At 44.6% G+C, this 21824-nt stretch overlaps 1 pseudogene; it reads right to left on the minus strand.

Moving 5' to 3' along the window:
* Window positions 1-426: 426 nt before the first annotated feature.
* Window positions 427-3654, minus strand: LOC101600611 (annotated as a pseudogene).
* Between the last annotated feature and the right edge of the window lie 18170 nt (window positions 3655-21824).

Below are 21824 nucleotides of genomic sequence, written 5' to 3' on the forward strand. Positions count from 1 at the left end.
TAGCTATCTTCCTTCCTATAAGACAAGTAGAATTTCTTTTCATCACACAGTTATTTATATCATGCTCTTGCCCATACATTAACAAAAACAATCTAGTCAGTAAACCCATTAACAGGTAGCCCAGCCATGAGCAATGTAGATTTGGTAAAATACTAGATGGTTTTTGAAACAAATATTTATATCAAATACAGGTTAGTCTCCTTGACATGGAGAAGGTGGACTTTTTTTCTCTTAATTACAGGTTACCTGTTACATTTTCCCCTATTTAAATCCCTTTTTATATATAATTATACTCTCCCTTCTTTCAACAGCTAATGTTATCACTAAAGTGCTTCCATTTTTAGTACATCAAAATCACTTAGCCAGAATGGCAGAGGAAAATAAGTGTGACTTTATCTTGGGTGGAGGTGGTCTTAGAGCCAAGGCTCAGATTGATTTGGCCACATCCCGCTTGCTGATGAGAACCTCCAGCAACCTCAGTTTAGCCTTGATGTGCTGATATTCATAGCACTCCTCTGCCATCGGCGTCCTGTCCTCCTTCTGTGGGCTTCTTCCTGTTTGCTTAAAAAACTGCTCCTCAGATTCTCTCAGTGCTTTCCGCAGCCTCTTATTGTCAGCCCTGGGTTCTCGGAGATGATCCAGAAGCATGGGCAGGATGGCCTCGTGCAAATTTGACATGGAGAGAGCTGGCTGTTTCACTTCTTTCTTTGCATCTGGCAGCGAGACCCTAGCAGGCTCGGTTTCAGGGTAGGTGAGATGCTCCCCAACAGGAAGGCAGGATGCTGGATCTGGTGAGGAAGGCAGTTGGCTTCTGCATGGACCATCTTCCTCAGAGTCCTCTTCCTCCTGAATTGTTGGAATAAGGGAAGGCGTTGAGAAGATTTGCTTGATAATTCTGTATCGGTCGTAAAGAGACTTTATGAGGTTCATGTCTTGCTTAGTTGCCTTTGCTTCTTTTGGGGGAGGAAGCTGTTCACTCTTCCCCATCAGCACAGCTTCTGAAGTCTCCTCTCCAGATGATCTGGGCTCGGCTTCCCGTTTTCTCTGGGAGCCACGGGCTGCTCACAGGACAGGTTTCTGGATGGGCCTTTGGGAATGCTCGCTTGTTCTTCTGATAGCTTCAACTTCAGTTCTTTGAGCTGTTTGCAACCTTTTGCCAAGTCATTCATCCACTTCAGGACTTCAGAGTTGGATGTCTTGTCACCATGTGAAGGCTGGTATTTCTTTTCTTGTTCAAATTTGTCTTCAGACTTCCGAATTTTCTGCTTGAGGCTCTGGATGTGTTTGGTGAGCTGGGCAATGGTCTGTGGCTCCTTGCCATCACCACCGCTGCACCAAGAAGCAGTCCAGGGCATCATAAACTGCTGACTGCTGGGTGGAGACGGGAATCTCTGGCTCTGGCTAAAGATAGAGCATTGTGGCTACAGCAGCGGGTTGTCACCATCCGTGACGTGGTACAACAGCCTGATGGTCCCGACAGACATGAGGTCTTCAGGTGTGCCGTCAGCCTCAATCTCAATCTCTCATCTTTGTACCCTGGCATGGGGTCTACAAAGTCCTCTTCATTGCAGGGGCACTCTGGGCGGGCCCTGGGGCTGGGTCCTTAAGTTCCTGCGCCTGGGCCGCTTCTTCCTCATTTAAGTCCTGCTGAGTTTCAAAAGCATCCTTTAACCAAATGGCAGTCCTCCGGTCTATTCAGAAGCTGAAGGATTAGGAAAGGTCAGGCAGCCCAGAGACCTTTCCCACCTTGTAAATGTATTTATAACCTTCCATCTGCTTTTCTTTTTTTTTTAAATATTTTATTATGTATTTATTTATTAGAGCCAGAAAGAGGGAGAGAGAGTAATAGAGAAAGTGAGAATGGGCATGCCAGGGCCTCTAGCCACTGCAAATGAACTCCAGATGCATGAGCCACCATGTGCATCTGGCTTACATGGGACCTGGAGAATCGAACCTGAGTCCTTACGCTTCACAGGCATGCGCCTTAACCATTAAGCTATCTCTCCAGCCCCCATCTGCTTTTCTTAATGGTAGGTTCCACAATGCCAGTATGTGAGATCTAGCCTATTTGTATTTATTTGTGTTTGTTTTTTTTTCGAGGTAGGGTCTCACTCTGGTCCAGGCTGACCTGGAATTAACCATATAGTCTCAGGGTGGCCTTGAACTCACCACAATCCTCTGCCTCCCAAGTGCTGGGATTAAAGGCGTGAGCCACTGTGCCCGGCCCTATTTGTACTTAACGTACAGCAAAATGCATCCATTTTACTTTGTGTGCCATCAATTTTAACAGATGCATAGTCATATGACTACCACCAAGCTCAAGATGAAGAGTCATCCCATCACCCTAAAAAAATTAAAAAAATCCCCCAGCAGCTGGGAAGAAGGCTTTGTTGATAAGGCACTTGCTGCCCAGAAGCCACAAAGATGCTGGACATGAAAGGACACAGTTATAATCCCAGTGCTGGGAAGGCTGAGGCAGGAGATCCCTGGGGCCTGCTGGCTAGCTAGTGCAGTTAAGTTGGTGAGCTGATGTTTTAGGAGAGACCTTCCCTCAAAAATGAGGTGGAGAGCCAAGCGTGGTGGCACACTCCTTTAATCCCAGAACTCAGGAGGCAGAGGTAGGAGGATCACCATGAATTTGAGGCCACCCTGAGACTACATAGAGAATTCCTGGTCAGCCTGAGCTAAAGTGAGACCTTACCTTGAAAAACCAAATAAATAAATAAATAAAAATAAGGTGGAGAGCCATTGAGGAAAATAGCTGATGGTTGGTTTCCATACACACATACTACACACACATACACACATACATGCACACCACACACACAGAAACTTGAAATAAAGTTTCTCTCATTCACCATAGGAGTTATCTCTTGGATGTCAGCCCTCTTCTTAGAACTACGAATTTGTTTTCTGTCTGTACAAATTTGTCTTTTCCAGAAGTTGTCATACATTGAATCATAATAGGTGGCTTTGAGGTCTGGCTTCTTTCACTTATGTAATGTGTTTGGGGTTCATCCATGTTGTTCCAAGAATGGACAGACTGGCTCTTTTAATTGCATTTCTGAGTTTTATTTCACTGAGTAGACGCCACAATTTGTCTGTTTGCCCACTGCAGGACAGTTGGATTCTTTACAGGATTAAGGATTACTCTTGCAAAGGCAGAATTGTGCATCCCTTTACCTCCAATTTCAGTACATTTAGGCTGCTGTAAGGAAGCATCCGGGCTGCAGAGATGGCTAGGTGGTTAAGGTGCTTGCCTGCAAAGCCTAATGACCTATGTTTGGCTACCCAGTACCCATGTGAGCCAGATGCACATGGTGGCACATGCGTCTGGAGTTCGTTTGCAATGGCTGGAGACCCTGATGCATCCATTCTATCTCTCAAAAATAAAGTATTATTTTTTAAAAGAAAACACCTGAAATGGAATGGCTTATAAACAACAGAAAAGTCTTTCTCATAGTTCTAGTCATTGGGAAGCAAAAGTTAAGGTATCAATGATCCAGTGTCAGGTTGGGACCCTCTGCTTCAAACAGAGTTCCTCGTATGGGTCCTTGCATGGTGGAAAGGATACACAGGCTCTGCTGGGAATCTTTTGTCTTTTATAAGGGCTATTATCTTACCAGTGAGGATCTGCTCCTGTGCAATGATCATCTCTCAAGGGCCCCCACTTAACACTACAGCACTGGGGATTAGGTCTCAGCTCAGGAATTTGTGGGAGGGAAGACTCCCACATTCAGATGGTAGCACCTCCTGAGAGCGAACCCTTCATTTCTAGTCTCCAGGCTGTTTTGAAGGAGAGAAAAGAGCAATGTGGTAGGTGTACCACGTTATGCTTTGAACACATGGGATCATGTGTTTGAACAACTGGCCCCTGGCTGGTGGAGCTGCCTTGGGACAGTGTTACTTTCCTAACAGTACTAAACAATGTAATAGAAAACAGAAAGAAAAGAATTAATGAAACAAAGAGTTGGTTCTTTGAAAGGATAAACAAGATTGATAAACCCTTAGCAAATCTGACCAAAAGAAAGAGAGAAGAGACACAAATTAATAAAATCAGAGATGAACAAGGTAACATCACAACAGATTCCAGAGAAATTCAAAAAATCATAGGGACATACTATAAAAGCATATACTCCACAAAGTATGAAAATCTGAAAGAAATGGATGATTTCCTTGATCTATATGACCTACCTAAATTAAATCAAAATGAGATTAATCACTTAAATAGACCTATAACAAACATGGAGATCCGAACAGTTATCAATAATCTCCCAACTAAAAAAAGCCCAGGCCTGGATGGATTCACTGCTGAATTTTACCAGACTTTTAAGGAAGAGCTAACACCATTGCTTCTTAAGCTTTTCCAGGAAATAGAAAAAGAAGGAATTCTACGAAACTCCTTCTATGAGGCCAGCATCACCCTGATACCAAAACCAGGCAAAGACAGAACAAAAAAAGAAAATTACAGACCAATCTCCCTCATGAACATAGATGCAAAAATTCTCAACAAAATATTGGCAAACAGAATACAAGAGTATATCAAAAAGATCATTCACCCTGACCAAGTAGGCTTTATCCCAGAGATGCAGGGATGGTTCAACATACGCAAATCTATAAATGTAATACATTACATAAATGGGTTGAAGGACAAAAATCACATGATCATCTCATTAGATGCAGAGAAAACATTTGACAAAATCCAACATCCCTTCATGATAAAAGTCCTACAGAGACTGGGAATAGAAGGAAGATATCTCAATATAATAAAGGCTATTTATGACAAGCCTACAGCCAACATATTACTAAATGGGGAAAAACTGAAAGCTTTTCCACTAAAATCAGGAACAAGACAAGGGTGTCCACTGTCCCCACTTCTATTTAATATAGTTTTGGAAGGCTTAGCCATAGCAATAAGGCAAGAGACACACATAAAAGGGATACAAATTGGAAAGGAAGAAATCAAGTTATCATTATTTGCAGATGACATGATTCTATACATAAAGGACCCTAAGGACTCTACTAGCAAGCTGTTAGAGCTGATCAAAACCTACAGCAATGTAGCAGGATACAAAATAAATACACAGAAATCAGTAGCCTTCATATATGCTAACAACAAACACACAGAGGATGAAATCAGAGAATCACTCCCATTCACAATTGCATCAAAAAAAATAAAATACCTTGGAATAAAGCTAACCAAGGAAGTAAAGAATCTATACAATGAGAACTTTAAAACACTCAAGCAAGAAATTGCAGAAGACACTAGAAAGTGGAGAAACATCCCTTGTTCCTGGATTGGAAGAATCAATATCGTGAAAAAGGCAATCTTACCTAAAGCAATCTACACATTTAATGCAATCCCTATCAAAATTCCAAAGGCTTTCTTCATGGAAATAGAAAAAACAATCCAAAAATTCATTTGGAATCACAAAAAACCTCGAATATCTAAAATAATACTGAGCAACAAAAAAGAGGCTGGTGGTATCACCATACCTGATTTTAACCTATACTACAGAGCCATAGTAACAAAAACAGCATGGTACTGGCACAAAAACAGACATGTAGATCAGTGGAACAGAATAGAGGACCCAGATGTAAGCTCAAGTAGCTATAGCCACCTGATATTCGATAAAAATGCCAAAAATACTCATTGGAGAAGAGACAGCCTCTTCAGCAAATGGTGTTTTGAAAACTGGATAAATATCTGCAGAAGGATGAAAATAGATTCTTCTCTCTCGCCATGCACAAGAATTAAGTCCAAATGGATTAAAGACCTTAACATCAGACCGGAAACTTTGAAACTGCTAGAGGAAAAAGTAGGGGAAACCCTTCAACATATTGGTCTTGGCAAAGACTTTCTGAATACAACCCCAATTGCTCAGGCAATAAAACCACAGATTAACCACTGGGACCTAATGAAATTACAAAGATTTTGCACCGCAAAAAATGGGCTATGGAGCTAAATAGAGAGTTCTCAAAGGAAGAAATATGAATGGCATATAAGCATCTAAAAAAATGTTCTACGTCACTAGTCATCAGGGAAATGCAGATTAAAACTACATTGAGATTCCATCTCACTCCTGTCAGATTGGCCACCATCATGAAAACAAATGATCATAAATGTTGGCGGGGATGTGGAAAAAAAGGAACCCTTCTGCACTGCTGGTGGGAATGCAATCTGGTCCAGCCATTGTGGAAAACAGTGTGGAGGTTCCTAAAACAGCTAGAGATTGATCTACCATATGACCCAGCTATAGCGCTCCTAGGCATATATCCAAAGGACTCATCTCATTTCCTTAGAAGTACATGCTCAACCATGTTTATTGCTGCTCAATTTATAATAGCTTGGAAATGGAACCAGCCTAGATGTCCCTCAACAGATGAGTGGATAATGAAGATGTGGTACATTTATATAATGGAGTTCTACTCAGCAGTAAAGAAAAATGAGGTTATGAAATTTGCAGAAAAATGGATGGACCTGGAAAGGATTATACTAAGTCAGGTAACCCAGGCCCAGAAAGCCAAGCGCCACATGTTCTCTCTCATATGTGGATCCTAGCTACAGATGACTGGGCTTCTGTGTGAGAATGAAAATACTTAGTAGCAGAGGCCAGTAAGTTGAAAAGGAGACATAAAGGGTGGAGAAAGGAAGGGAGGAGGGTACTTAATAGGTTGACATTGTATATATGTAATTACAATGATTGTAATGGGGAGGTAATATGATGGAGAATGGAATTTCAAATGGGAAAATGTGGGGGTGGGGAGGGAGGGAATTACCATGGGATATATTTTATAATCATGGAAAATGTTAATAAAAATTTAAAAAAAAAAGAAAACAGAAAGATATTATAATATTTTTTAAAAAATGGGGGCTGGAGAGATGGCTTAGAAGTTAAGGTGCTTGCCTGTGAAGCCTAAGGACCCATGTTCTATTCTCCAGATCCCATGCCAGCCAGACACACAAAGGTAAGGCAAGCGCAAGGGTGCACATGTACACTAGGCGACGCAAGTGTCTGAAGTTTGTCTGCGGTGGCTGAGGCCCTGGCGTGCCAATTTCTCTCTCTCTCTCTCTCTCTCTCTCCCTAAAAAAAATAAACATTTAAAATAAAAAAAATTTAAAAATTAAAAAAGAGAAAAAGAGGGCTGGAGAGATGGCTTAGCGGTTAAGCGCTTGCCTGTGAAGCCTAAGGACCCCAGTTCGAGGCTTGGTTCCCCAGGTCCCACGTTAGCCAGATGCACAAGGGGGCGCACGCGTCTGGAGTTCGTTTGCAGAGGCTGGAAGGCCTGGCGCGCGCATTCTCTCTCTCTCTCTATCTGCCTTTCTCTCTGTGTCTGTTGCTCTCAAATAAATGAATTAAAAAAAAAAGAGAAAAAGAAAGGAAGGAGGAAGGCTGAGAATGTAGCTCAGTCACCTAATGTGCATGAACCTTTCTGCAGGGAGGCACAGCTGGAACAGGTGGAACACTGGGGGTGGTCCTCTGAGGGTTTTTGCACTGTCTGAGCCCTGCATCCTGTCCCCCAAGAGGGAGGAGTTGCTATAGTGTGTTCCCTCCACTGTGATGGACTGTACCCTCTGAACTGCGACCCAAAGCTAGCCTCTTCTTCCTTAAGTCACTCTTGCCAGGTATTTGATGACAGCAACATAAAAATAACCAGTACAGCCTCTTCTCTTGAATGTGGGCCAGACTCAGTTCTAACAAATAGTTCAAAGCACAAGTAATTGTGTACATTCCCAAGCTTTTGGTATAGCAGACCAAGATTTCCGTGTGGGGTGCTTGGCTTTCTCTGCTGTTTGGAACAGTGGACGCTTGTCTCAAGCATCTTTGGAGAGATCCTTATGGCAAGGAACCAAACCCCGGGAGCCAGTCCCTGGAGGCCTGCAGCAGTCACGCTGTGAGTTTGAAGTGGTCCCCAGCCCTGCTGAGGGCTGCGCTGCCTGCAGCCCAGATGCTAGTTTGTTAGGATGCAGAAGTTAGTAAACTGTGGTCACTTTAAACTGCTAAGTTTCAGAGCAATTGATTTGACTGATGCTAAATATGTTTCTCCTCCTTCCACTGAACCACCTCATCCCATGCCTTTCCTTTTCTTCTCTCTCCCTCTCTCTCTCTTTCTGGTGGTGTGGCATTCTAAGCATTTTGCCAGAGGAAATTGTACCTGTTCCTTTTGCTCATTTTTATTTTACATCTTTTTAATATTTTATTTATTTACTTGTGGGGGGAGAGAGAAAGGAAAAGAAAGAAAGAAAGAAAGAAAGAAAGAAAGAAAGAAAGAAAGAAAGAAAGAAAGAAAGAAAGAAAGAAAGGGAGGGTGTCCCACGTCCTACAGCCACTGCAATCAAACTCCAGGTGCACGCCTCACTTTGTGCATCCGCCTTTATATGGGTAATGGGGAATTGAAGTTGAACCCAGGTCATTTAGGCTTTGCAGATAAGCACCTTAACCACTGAGCAATCTCCTCAGCCCTTTGCTTGACATCTTTATGTCAAGTGTCATCCCCATGTGAAGACAAAGAAGCTGAAGTTAAACACTGTTCTCACAGGAAAACCAGTCACGACAGAACTTGACCTTGTATTTTTCCAATAAGCCTGTGTTCTGGTTGAGATGTGGCTCAGTAGTAGAAAGCTTACCTAGCATGTGTCAGACCCTGGGTTCTCCAACACCGCAGAAAAAAAAGAGAAAGGAAGGAAGGAAGGAAGGAAGGAAGGAAGGAAGGAAGGAAGGAAGGAAGGAAGGAAGGAAGGAAGGGAAAAAGGGAGGGAGGGAGGGAGGGAAAGAAGTTTATTCTGTGCACTGTTCAATCTACCCATGAACAGTTGCCCATAGTGTTTGGCTGATGCTGTGAACCATTTCCAGAACTCGAGCTGTAGAACCTTGAGTCAAGTTTAGCTCATCAGACCACCCAGATCTAGAAATCAGGATCACCATTTGAAAACGATAGCTCAGCCAGTAACCTGCTTGCCTCGCAAGTATGAGGACCTGAGTTTGAGTCCCAGCACCCACATTGGGGAATAGTGGCACTTTCCCAGGATCTCAGTGCCAGGAATGCAGCCAGAGGAGGTTCCCTGGATATCCAGTCTAGCTAACTTGTCAATCTCCAGGCCAGTGAGAGACGCTATTTCAACAAAAGATGGGGATGGAGAGATGGCTTAGCAGTTAAGAAACTTGCCTGCAAAGCCAAAGGACCCAGGTTCAACCCCCCAGGCCCTATGTTAGCCAGATGCACAAGGTGGCACATGCATCTGGAGTTCGTTTGCAGTGGCTGGAGGCCCTGGAGCGCCCATTCCCTATCTGTCTCTTTCTCACTCTCTTTCTCTCAAAATAAATACATAAAAATATTTTTTAAAAGATGGACAGTGTCTGAGGAAGACAACCGAGATTTTGAAATGAAAACATTTACCTGCTCAATAATCATCTAAAATTATTCCTCTAGGACATGCACGGGAAATTATTGTTTGAGTCAGGGTCTCCAGCTGGACTCCGACTGTGGATCCTCATGCCTCCAACTCCTGAGTACGGGGTCACAGGCAAACACTACCACGCCTGGCTGTCATGGAAAAAAGATTGGAAAAGTGTAGATGAGTGAAAAAAAACAATTCATTTGAAGCACCTTCTATATCCCTGGCATTGCGCCTACACACACTTTATGGGGCAGAATTCTGCTGTTTCAGATTCTGAGCTGTGTGAAATTCAATTGGGATTATTTTCTTCACTCTACATATGAAAAAAAGACAAAGGGACTTTTTCCCTATCCATATGCAAATGCATACTTTCTTCTTTTTTTTTCTTTTCACAATTTTTATTAACATTTTCCATGATTATAAAAAATATCCCATGGTAATACCTTCTTCTTTATTGATATTTTTATATGGGTAGATAAGGTCCTTTGATCATAATCCCCTGCAATTATCTTCTCTTGCCTCCCCTCCCTTCCCACTGAACCTCTTCTGTGGATGTGGATGCGTGTGTGCGTCTTTATGTGTTCCTTTCTAGTTGCTCTTCTGCTTTGGTGTCTTTTTATTTTATTTAATTTATGTGTGTGTGTGTGTCCCACTGACTTTAATTAGGGTTGCCTGCATGAGAATGGATGGGAATTATCTACCAGAGCAGGTCAAAGCACACTTTTTCTAGGTTATGTTTTGGGGTCATCACAAATTCAGGGGAGCGTCTTCTCCCTTCCATGCATTTCAGACAACGAAGCAATTCTAAGGAACTGTAAGATTTCCTTGGAGCCTCTGAGCCGCCTGTGACAGCTCCCCTTTGTCACCAACTTGCCTGGATTTAGACTCGCCTTAGCTGAGGAGGGAAGACCTACCCTAAATGTGGGTGGCAGCACCCCATGGCCCGAGGCCTGGGACTCAATGGTAAGGAAAAGGAGAACGCGAGCAACTCAGCAGCATTCGTTCATTCATCTTTCCCGGTTTCTAGCTACGAACATGACGTCACCAGCTACTTAGCACTCCGGGCGCCATGCTTTTCCTGCTGTGACGGTCTGTGCCTTCAACCCATTCCTCTCCCAAGGCGCTTATTATCAGGTACTTTGGTCACAATAATGAATGACTAACACACCGTCTAAGAGTAAATGAGAGCTGGGAGTGTAGCTCAGTGGTAGAGCACTTGCCTAGAATGTGTAAGGCTCTGGGTTCTGTCCCCAGCACTGCAAAAGCCAGGCAGGGTGGTGCATCCTGCTATTTGGGAGATGGAGGCAAGAGGATGGCTTGAGCCCACAGAGGCTCTAACTAAAAAATAACTAAAAAAAAAGATAATACGTATATCACATATTCATATATATATATATATTATATATTATATATATATATGTATAAATGCTATTGATTGAGCCACATGTTGCTGGGTGCACACATTCATTCATATTTACTGATACTAAATGTAAATATTGAGCCAAGTAATTTTTTAAATATTTCATTTATTTATTTATTTAGAGAGAGATACAGAAATAGGCAGATAGAGAGAGAGAGAGAGAATGGGCACACCAGGGCCTCCAGCCACTGATAATGAACTCCAGATGCATGTGCCCTATTGTGCATCTGGCTTATGTGGGTCCTGGGGAATCAAACCAGGATCCTTTGGCTTTGCAGGCAAATGCCTTAACTGCTAAGTCATCTCTCCAGCCCCAATCCAAGTAATTTTTTTTTTTTGTTTTGAGGTAGGGTCTCACTCTAACCCAGGCTGACCTGGAATTCACTATGGAGTCTCAGGGTGGCCTCGAACTCACGGCGATCCTCCTACCTCTGCCTCCCAAGTGCTGGGATTAAAGGCGTGTACCACCACGCCTGGCTCCAAGTAATTTTTTTTCCAAGTAATTTTTAATAACAGGTTTTTTTTCCTTTTGTAGGGCTTTCTCTTTTTGGAATGAAGTAGCCAAATGGCTCCTTCCTCAAGCTGAAATGGGAATAAGCTAGATAAATGGACGGTTAGTCTGTTGCTGCCTGGCTAGGCCCCTAGACTGCACACCTACATGTATGCATATGAAAAGCAGCAGTGAGTCTGTGGAACTGGCTGTGAAGGTGCCTGTTGACAACAGAGAGGGGACAGGTGTGTGTGTGTGTGTGTGTGTGTGTGTGTGTGATGTATGTACAGATGTGTGCCCTGTATGCATGTGTGTGTGTTATATGTGTACAGATGTGTGTTTCTTGTGTGCATGTATGTGTGACCTGTGTGCATGCATGCAGAAGCCACAGGATTGACACTGGATGTCCTCCTCTATTGGTCTCTGCCTTTATGTCCTCTGAGGCAGGATCTGTCACTGAACTTGAAGCTCGCTGTCCTTTGGTTAGAATGGCTGACCAGTGAATCCCAGTGACCCTCCTGTCTCTGCCCGCCCACCTCAGCATTGGTGTGGCTGTGCCTGACTTGTGGTAGGGGTTCTGGGGGTCTGACTCAGATCCTCGTGCTTGCCCAGCAAGTACTGTTTCCCCCTGAGCCATGTCATCAGCTGGAGAGGGACAGTTGTTTGTGAAAAGTCACCCCCAGTTGCTGGAAGACACCATTTTCCTGGCTCATAGGAGGGTTAGAAAAACAGTCCTAAACAGAAGCCTAAGCAAGTGCAGAGGCCCAGGCAGGTCCAACAGGACAGTGGCCATTTAAAAAGGAACGGGCTGTGAACATTTGTTTTAAGTCTATAAAAAGGGTAATTACTCTGGCAAGGAGTTCATTTTCTACCCATAAAAGCAGCTGTAAATGGGCTATGAATAGATGATGGCTCATAATTCATTAAAAACAAGAGAGCGGGAACAGTTTTAAGGAAGCTTGAGTTGCAAGGGGAACTTTCAAAAGTCTAGACATGGTATAGAGAACGCAGAGAGCAAGGCCCTCTCCTAACGTTGCATCAAAATAACCAAAGGAAGCATTTCCCCCTCACAATGGGCAGGACCTCAGAGTCCAATAGCAGTGGGCATAAGCCTGGGTACCATCCTTCCTTCTCAGGCAGACAGGACTCTGAATCCCCCAAACTGAATTCAATCCTGTAATTTTGGGGGCAAAGCAGTTAATGTTCTTAAGCATCAATTTCCCAACTTCTGTTTAGCTCGAATGGAACCTGACTCACAGCAGAGAGGAGAGTGCTGCTCCACTGACCACATGTGTGAAATGTGGACTGCCGGACCGACACAGGGTGTCTGTGGGAAAGAAGGTGAAACAGGCCGTGGGGGGGGGGGGCTGGAAGGAGGGGGTGCACAGCAAGCAGGGGGCCTCGTCGGGGGGCTCTCTAGTCGCCGCTGTCTTCTCTGTCTGGGCCAGGGGTCAGATTCCCAATCTCTTCTTTTACAAAACATCAGTTTTTCTGAGCCATTCTCTTGACCACAGAGTTGACCTTCTCTGAATAATTGATTAAAAATATGTTTAAGAGCCGGGCGTGGTGGCACGCACCTTTAATCCCAGTACTCGGGAGGCAGAGGTAGGAGGATCGCTGTGAGTTCAAGGGATGATGCTGGGATGGAACTCAGGTCTTCACAAAGGCTAAGCAGGTACTGTACCGCCAAGCTCCAAAGGGTAAGTAATAGCTTTTTGGAGCCAAATATTAGTGACCGTGGATGGAGAACATGGATGCAGATTGCCCTGAAGTGACGTGTTCCACTGTGGAAGAGATTACATGAGGGCTGGAGAGATGGCTTAGCGGTTAAGGTTCTTGTCTGCAAAGCCAAAGGACCTCAGTTCGATTCCCCAGGTCCCATGTAAGACAGATGCACAAGGGGGCACATGCATCTGGAGTTTATTTGCAGTGGCTGGAAGCCCTGGAGTGCTCTCTCTCTCTCTCTCTCTCTCTTGCATTCTGCCTCTTTCCCTCTCTCAAATAAATAAATAAAAATAAAATATTTAAAAAGAAGCAATTACATGAGCTCTTATAGCTACAGAAGAAAAGTATAAATAATACATTTACCATATACATTGGTCAGGACATCAAGAAGGTGGGTTACAGCAAAGCGGCGAAACCTCTGCCATAAGTTATGGACGCTGATGACGTTGGCTTTTAGGTTTGTGAAAGGCAGTGGTTGTAATACATTTCAAGGGTTTTACCTGAGAGTTAGAAGAACACTAGGGAAACAGGCACTTAGACTAAGCTTCATGGTGTGTGGTGCTGTGGATAGATGCGCGTTTGTAAGTGTGAAGGTGTACACGTGTGTATGGAAGCACGTGTGTGTGTGGAGGCCAGAGGTTGATATTGGATGACTTTCTCCACCACTTCCCATCTTACACGCTGAGAAACGGTCTGGTTGCTGAGCGCTCACTGATGTGGCCACCCTAGCTAGCCAGCTTGTCTCGGGGATCCCACCTCTGTGTCCCTGGAGAGCTGGGATTGTACCTGCATCAATGAGGGTGTCAGGGATCCAAACCCAGGTCTTCATGCTTGTGCGGTGGACGCTTTACCGACTGAGCCGTCTCCCCAGCGTCACGTAGATGCTGCTTTTGTAAGAAGCACCCACTTCTCACTTGAGCACACAAGTCACTGAAAGCAGGATGAGAGCCTGACATCTCTGCTTCCATTTCGGGCCTGGCTCCTTAATTATGGCTGAAGGTACATAGATACGTCATTGTCCTTCACCTTCCCTCCCGGCTCACCTTCTAGGACAGAACATCTCAGATGAGGGTAGCTAATCAAAAAGGAAAGGATGGGTCTGGAGAGATGGCTTAGTGGTTAAGCGCTTGCCTGTGAAGCCTAAGAACCCCGGTTCAAGGCTCTATTTCCCATGACCCACGTTAGCCAGATGCACAAGGGGGTGCACGCATCTGGAGTTCGTTTGCAGTGGCTGGAGGTCCTGGCACACCCATTCTCTTTCTCTCTCTCTCTCACTCTCAAACAAGTAAAAATAAACAAAAACAAAAAAAATTCTTTAAAAAGGCAAGGATGCACTGTGAAGCAGGGTGACCATCATGTGGAAAGCAGCAGATGGATCCTCTCAGGCGACGAGCGACAAGGACTTCTTTAGACCACAGAGATCTTCACCTTGACCAGGATTGCTTAATTACGCCTACCTTGTTGTAGTTATTCTTCTACTGAAACCTTAGAGCTCATGTCAGTACCTCTGAGATGGACTTGGGGTCACCTGATTCCTTCATCTGCTCCTTTCCCCAGTGTGGCCATGTTGACTAAATCTCCTTCTTCCATTTTCACTGTTGCTTGTCTCTCTAGTTGGCATATTGGGGCCAGGTGGCTTAGCTAGCTTGTTGAGGCTTCTGTAGTCTAGGCCTTTACCCTAAAAACTCCAGCTACATTGGCAGATCAGACACAGAGTGAGTGGTAAATAGCTACTAAGGAGGGCTGGAGAGATGGCTTAGCAGTTAAGCCTAAGGACCCCAGTTCAAGGCTCCATTCCTCAGGACCCACGTTAGCCAGACGCACAAGGGGACACACACATCTGGAGTTCGTTTGCAGTGGCTGGAGGCTCTGGCATGCCCTTTCTCTCTCTTTCTCTCTGTTGCTCTCAAATAAATAAATAAATAAAAATAATAAAAAAAAAATTTAGTAAACCAAAATAGCTACTAAGGGGAGTGAAGATAGCCCAAGATGGTTTGGCTCTCACTGTGTTCTATGTCTCTTCTACGACAAAGTTATAGTCAGTGTGCAGGCTTTTTCTGGGAACATCTAGTTCTGGGGACGGTGCTAAGATGGAAGGATCTGTACCCTGGCCCTCCAGGAAGTCAAGCCACCCCTCCTCATGGCTCATCCTGGGCCAGCTGAGTCCAAAGGTGTGGGATGAGAGTCCAGACCCTCGCGTCTTTTACATGATCCAAGTAAGCTTGGGATTAAGGACTGCTGGTGCCTGGCATGGGATGCTGGGGCCACTATGCACAGCTAGTGTGCATATCCCTCATCCGAAATGTTTGGGACTAGAAGTGCTTCCGATTTTGAACTATTTTGGTCTTCGGCATGTTTACATAAATGTGATGCTGTATCTTGAGGATGGGACCCAAGTTTAAACACATTTATTTGTTTTATGTATCTCTTATACACGCAAACTGAAGGCAGTTTTATACAGGACTTAAAAATTTTTATTTATTTATTTATTGTGCATGTGTGTGTGTGTGTGTGTGTGTGAGAGAGAGAGAGAGAGAGAGAGAGAGAGAGAGAGACGCAGATAGAGAGAGCTGGAGATTGTGCTGTGAGGGCCTCCAGCCACTGCAAATGAACTCCAGACACATTTGCCACCTTGTACATCTGGCTGACGTGGGTCCTGGGGAATCAAACTTGGGTCCTTTGGCTTTGCAGGCAATTGCCTTAACCACCAAGCCACCTCTCCAGCCCTGGACTTTTTCTTCCTTTTTTTATTCGTTTAGATAGGGTCTTGCTCTAGCCCCAGGAAGCCCTCACTGAACTCAAGTCATTCCAAAATGCTTTCCCTTCCTCTGCCCTCAGAGTGGCTCATCTGAGTCAGTGCCCACACTGTGCCTGCAGCTGGGTCCTCAGTGGGAAGGTGTTATCCCAAGTACACACAAGAAGCAGGAGTTCATAAATTATGCCTGACATTTTCGGATGGACATTTCATTATGAGGATTAAACTTCAAGGTGCTTAGGAAACTAAATATCTTATAGGATTGTCAGCAACAAAATGCCACAAATAAGGCCAAAGTTTTAACTGGCAAAGCAAAGGTAATAAAATGCTTTTTCCTAAATCCCTCTCAACACATGGAAGGATCAGCCTTAAAAATGTAGCAGATTGGGCTGGAGAGATGGCTTAGCGGTTAAGCACTTGCCTGTGAAGCCTAAGGACTCCGGTTTGAGGCTCGGTTCCCCAGGTCCCAGTTAGCCAGATGCACAAGGGGGTGCACGCGTCTGGAGTTCGTTTGCAGTGGCTGGAAGCCCTGGCGCACCCATTCTCTCTCTCTCCCTCTATGTGTCTTTCTCTCTGTGTCTGTAGCTCTCAAATAAATAAATAAATAATGAACAAAAAAAATTTTTTTAAATGTAGCAGATTGGGCTGGAGAGATGGCTCAGCAGTTAAGCTCTTGCCTGTAAAGCCTAAGGACCTTGGTTTGAGGCTTGATTCCCCAGGACCCATATAAGCCAGATGCACAAGGTGCTCTATGTGTCTGGAGTTTGTTTGCAGTGGCTGGAGGCATTGGCACACCCATTCTCTCTCTCTCTCACTGCCTTTTTCACTCTCTGCCTGTCTGTCACTCTCTAATAAGTAAATAAAAATATAAATTTAAAAATGTAGCATATTGTTGCTGATTAAAAATATTTTTGCTTTGATTGTTTTTATTTTACCAAATTAGTAGAGCAGTTGCATTTATGCCATGAAGAAGTAGAACTTTGTTATATCATGGACCTATCCAAGTAATAAATAAGAAGAGCCTTTTCCTCAGGCAATTTACAGTCTTACAAGGGAAGCAGAAAAGGATAGGAAATAATATTGTTGGTGAACCTTACAGAGGAAAGGACATTAGAACCAGGATTCAAAACCTGACTATAGCAACATACATCACTGTCCGCATGTCAGGCTTTGCTCCAAGTCCTGATAACTAGTAGCTCACTTCTTCTTTCCCATGCTGCCATGGCACAGGAAATATTATTAGTTTTTAAAGAGTTCCTAGGGAGGTGGCCCTAGGCATACCATAATCCTTTTTAAAAAAATTTTTATATCTTTTATTTATTTGAGAGAGAGAGAGAGGAAGAGGCAATGAGAGAGAGAGAGAGAGAGAGGAGAGAATGGGCACACCAGGGCCTCTAGCCAATGCAGATGAACTCCAGACACATGTGCCCCCTTGTGCATCTGGCTTACTTGGGTCCATGCCCCTCTTTTTCAGTGTTTCTCAGTCTTTCTCTCGGGTTCTTCTTGATCCAGCCAACATTAAGCCAGATGCCTTTTCTTGGAAATGAACACGCATATTAGCAGAGGAGGGTACACAAAAGTCACACACACAAGAGCGAAGGTGCTGGAGGGTCACGGCGAACCCTACGAATGTGTCTGCTCATGGCCTGAAAATAGAGCTGGAGAGATTTCTCAGTGGTTAAAGGCACTTGCTTGCAAAGCCTGTTGGCTGGGTTCTATTTCATAGCACTCATGTAAGCTAGATGCCCCAAGTGGCACGTGTATCTGGAGTTGGTTTGCAGTGAGAAGAGACCCTGGTGCACCAATTTCTCTTTCTCTTATAAATAAAAATAAATAAATAAAAAGGAATGAAAATAGCAAGCCCCAAGAGCACTGGCTTATCTTCCAAGAGAAAGACTATCTCCCAGCTATGGTACATGGGGCACACACAGCTCAAGATACATATGTGTATTTCCTGGCCTTGTTTATCTTTTCTCTAAGTTTTCAGCAGAACCATAGACAAAGCTGAGACAGACAGAATTTCTCAGTTTTGAGCAAAACTGCACATAAATCATTTTCATTTACATTAATTTACATAATTTACATTATGCATTATTTTGCTTAATGCTGGTAAACATTTGGACACAGAGCCGGGATTTCCGGCCCAGAGGTTTTTGTAACATTAATACAACTTTGTTTTTCTCCCTTAAAAGTACTTGGGAAGAGCAGCTAGATTGAATTCCAGTAATTAAATGTATGTGCTTCTTGGGAATCATTTCACACTTTGCAAATGCTGCGCCGTTATCAAGAACCACAGAGATAAAACTTCCAGCTGTCCCTAGATTTATAGTCCCCGGGCTTTGTAGCTTCTGTGCCTTGGCTACTTGCTAGATAACATCGTTTTATCTTCCGCAAACAAAATACGATCATAACTAGCTCTGCTGTGACTTCTTCATACAGGAGAGCCAGCACTGGGCCTTGGCTTCATGAGCAGGAAGCTGACAGTTCCCTGTCCTGCCTCATCTGAGCTCTGCAGCAGCAGGCAGGATCCTCAGAGAAGTCAGCAGGGTGCTCTCTAGAGACTCCACGTTGGGCTGTCCCTGTAGGAAAAGTTCCCAAGCCCCATCACTGTGCATAAACGCTGTTGTATCTTGTCATCACTGCAAGAGCTTTGAAAAATTCCAATTTCTAGGCTGTACCCCCAAGAACAACTGAGTGAGAAGTTCTGAAGGTGGGATTAGGCCGTGGGGTTTTCTAAAGCTCTTGTGAGAGGAAACATTTGCTAACCCTGGCTGCATAGTACTGCAGGCATTATGCTCATCGTGATAGGTGTGGGAACAGCGCTGAGGGGGGACCTTTATACCCAAGGAGTGGGACGGGGCTGTTCCTGAGGTCCTAAGTCAGATTCTCATGCCCAATCCATCACAGCACACCAATGCTTATGGTTAAAACCATCTGGGGAGCAATGGGGACTAGTGGGAGTGGGCAAAGGGAGAGGTAGGGCATGTGAGGACATGCTCAAAGTACATTATATATTTGCATGAAAATGGCCTTATATAGTCATGCATGATAATTTTAAAGACCTCACAAATATATAATGAACAGATGGTAAATATTTGCATAAGAAAAGATTCTAGAAGACGTGGGGTATCCCTGGCCCAGCATCCCTGGCTGTGAGTTACAGAAGGCAAAAGGGCACAAAGATTGCCGGTGAAACAGGTTTTGATAGCATGAAGGTTTTAGGACTTCTTGGCGCTGGGGGACATCTGGTGGCCCACTGGGCATGCCACAGTCCTGCAGATCAAGCCTGCCACCATACTGCATCAGAGCCAGCCGGTGTGTACAGTGGATGGGCTGTGTATCCGAGTGGGCTGTCCATCCAATGCATAAACTGCTGCAGCGCTTGGACGTCCTCCAGCCCAAGAGACCTCAAGTCTACTGGGCCTCGACCTTCCTTGGAGAAGCCACTTCTGCCATAGCTGGTAGAGTTGCGGATCCTGCCTGAGCTGTAGGAACTGGCGCTGCCTTGCTTCTGTATGTAAAGTTGGAGGGACCCATTGACTGAGCAATGTTAGCCATCAGCCCTGTACTTCAGACAACTTCTTGCGTTCATTTAGCATCCTATGTTTAATGCTATATTGAAAACAGACTCAAGAGAACCCATTGAACCTAGCAGAGAGAGCTGCAGGCCGTCCTCAGGATTTCCTGGCCCTGCCCTGACCGCAGCTGGAAATCTCAGCCTTGCAGCTCTGTGCGCCCTACCCGAAGGACTGGTGGCGAGCACTGGACTTACTAATCATACTGTCTCTCACCATCCTTCACCTCCCTGTTAGTTATCATCACAGTGGCTTCTGCCATTACTCTTAAAGTAATAAACTATAATGGAGAAGGCCTAATCTGAGGGTCCCCTGTAATCCTGGATATAGGCTTTCTCATTCTGCCATGCAGTCACCTTCATGACGTGGCTATAAGGTCCCCATGTCACAAGCACCATGCATTTGCCAGCATTCTCTCCCAATGACCATGCATTACCAGCATCTGTTCTCAGTCACACGTTGCCAGCCTCCCCACTTCCTGTTGTTCTGTTCTGGTTTATATAATCTCCCTTCCACTTAAGGGAATATTAATGGGGAATGACAATAAACTTTTTTTAAAATTTTTTATTTATTTATTTGAGAGCGACAGACACAGAGAGAAAGACAGATAGAGGGAGAGAGAGAGAATGGGCGCGCCAGGGCTTCCAGCCTCTGCAAACGAACTCCAGACGCGTGCGCCCCCTTGTGCATCTGGCTAACATGGGACCTGGGGAACCGAGCCTCGAACCGGGGTCCTTAGGCTTCACAGCAAGCGCTTAACCGCTAAGCCATTTCTCCAGCCCTACAATAAACTTTTGTGGCATTCCCAAACTGAGATGTACAACAGAGGAGTGCTCTCTCTCTGTCTCCTGCTCCCTCCTTCCCTCTGTCCATCTTTCTCTCTCTTTCTCTCTGAATTATTCTGGAACTCTAACTTGGGTCTTGGGAATTTGTATTCTATTTTAGTTTCTGTGGTTCAAAGGTAGTCTCCAGCATTGTACTACGAAGCCCAAGACTGGATCTCATTATGTAGCCCAAGCCTCAGATTGCTTTGTAGCCCAGGCTGACCTGGAGCTCTCCGTCCTCCGGCTAGAAGTTGTGGGAGTGCTGGAATTATGGACATGCATTTGCCCAGCATGCACAAGGTCCTAGGTGGAATCCCCAGGACTAAACTTAAAAAAATCCAAGCATCTCCTTGGAGCTGAAGATGAAGTCAGATCTCTCTTTGAGTGAGGCTGTATGCTGTTTGCCATTATGCCATAGCGAATGTGGCCACTATTTTCTTTTCATGGTCTTTAGAAGCATACTGTGATAAGGTAGGCCTTGATGTTCACATAAAGCTACATGGTTTCTGCTCTAATGGGCATAAGGAGAAGATTGGGGTGCTCCATGGTGGACTCCATCTTTAAGTGATATAGCAGAGAGATTCTTGCCCCAGCTCACAGGGGACATCATACTTACTAGGGCTAGGGGCTGAGCGGGCTACTGGTGTTTGGGAGTACAAAAACACCAAAAAAAGTACAAAAGAGGGATGGAGAGATTGCTTAGTGGTTAACACTTGCCTGCAAAGCCTAAGGACCCCAGTACAAGGTTCTATTCCCCAGGACCCACGTGAGCCGGTGGCACACGGGTCTGGAGTGCGTTTGCAGTGTCTGGAGGCCCCGGGGCTCCCATTCTCTATCTATCTGCCTCTTTCTCTGTCTTTCACTCTCAAATAAATAAATAAATAAAAATAAAACAAAACATTTTTAAAAAGTACACAAGAGCCATAGGTACTTCCGTTGACTTCCATTGACAAGGGCAGCTCCAAGTCCTTTGAATCAAGAGCAACTGCGCTTCCAGACGCCCCCAAGGTCCTCCCAGCTGCCGTCGCAGGGCAGAAGTGCAGACCCTGCCACGGCTGTTCTTTATTTTACACAGCCTGCTTTATTCACACACAACCTTGCTAATCACCACAGTGGTTCAGCTTTCAGATAAAACAACACATGATTTGGAAATCATGCCTGTTCTTTGACAGTCTCCCTGTGTTTATTTAGTTATTTTTATTATTATTATTATTATTTTAATTATTTATTTATTTATTTGAGAGTGACAGACACAGAGAGAAAGACAGATAGAGGGAGAGAGAGAGAATGGGTGCGCCAGGGCTTCCAGCCTCTGTGAACGAACTCCAGACGCGTGCGCCCCCTTGTGCATCTGGCTAACGTGGGACCTGGGGAACCGAGCCTCGAACCGGGGTCCTTAGGCTTCACAGGCAAGCGCTTAACCACTAAGCCATCTCTCCAGCCCTATTATTATTTTTTGAGGTAGGGTCTCGCTCTAGCCCAGGCTGACCTGGAATTCACTATGTAGTCTCAGGGTGGCCTTGAACTCATGACGATCCTCCTACTGCTGCCTCCCGAGTGCTGGGATTAAAGGCATGTGCCACCACGCCTGGCTTCCTGTGTTCACTTTTATTATGATACTGTGTATAGAAAAAG

The sequence above is a fragment of the Jaculus jaculus genome, chromosome 1 (genome assembly GCF_020740685.1).
Source record: "Jaculus jaculus isolate mJacJac1 chromosome 1, mJacJac1.mat.Y.cur, whole genome shotgun sequence".
NCBI lineage: Eukaryota > Metazoa > Chordata > Mammalia > Rodentia > Dipodidae > Jaculus > Jaculus jaculus.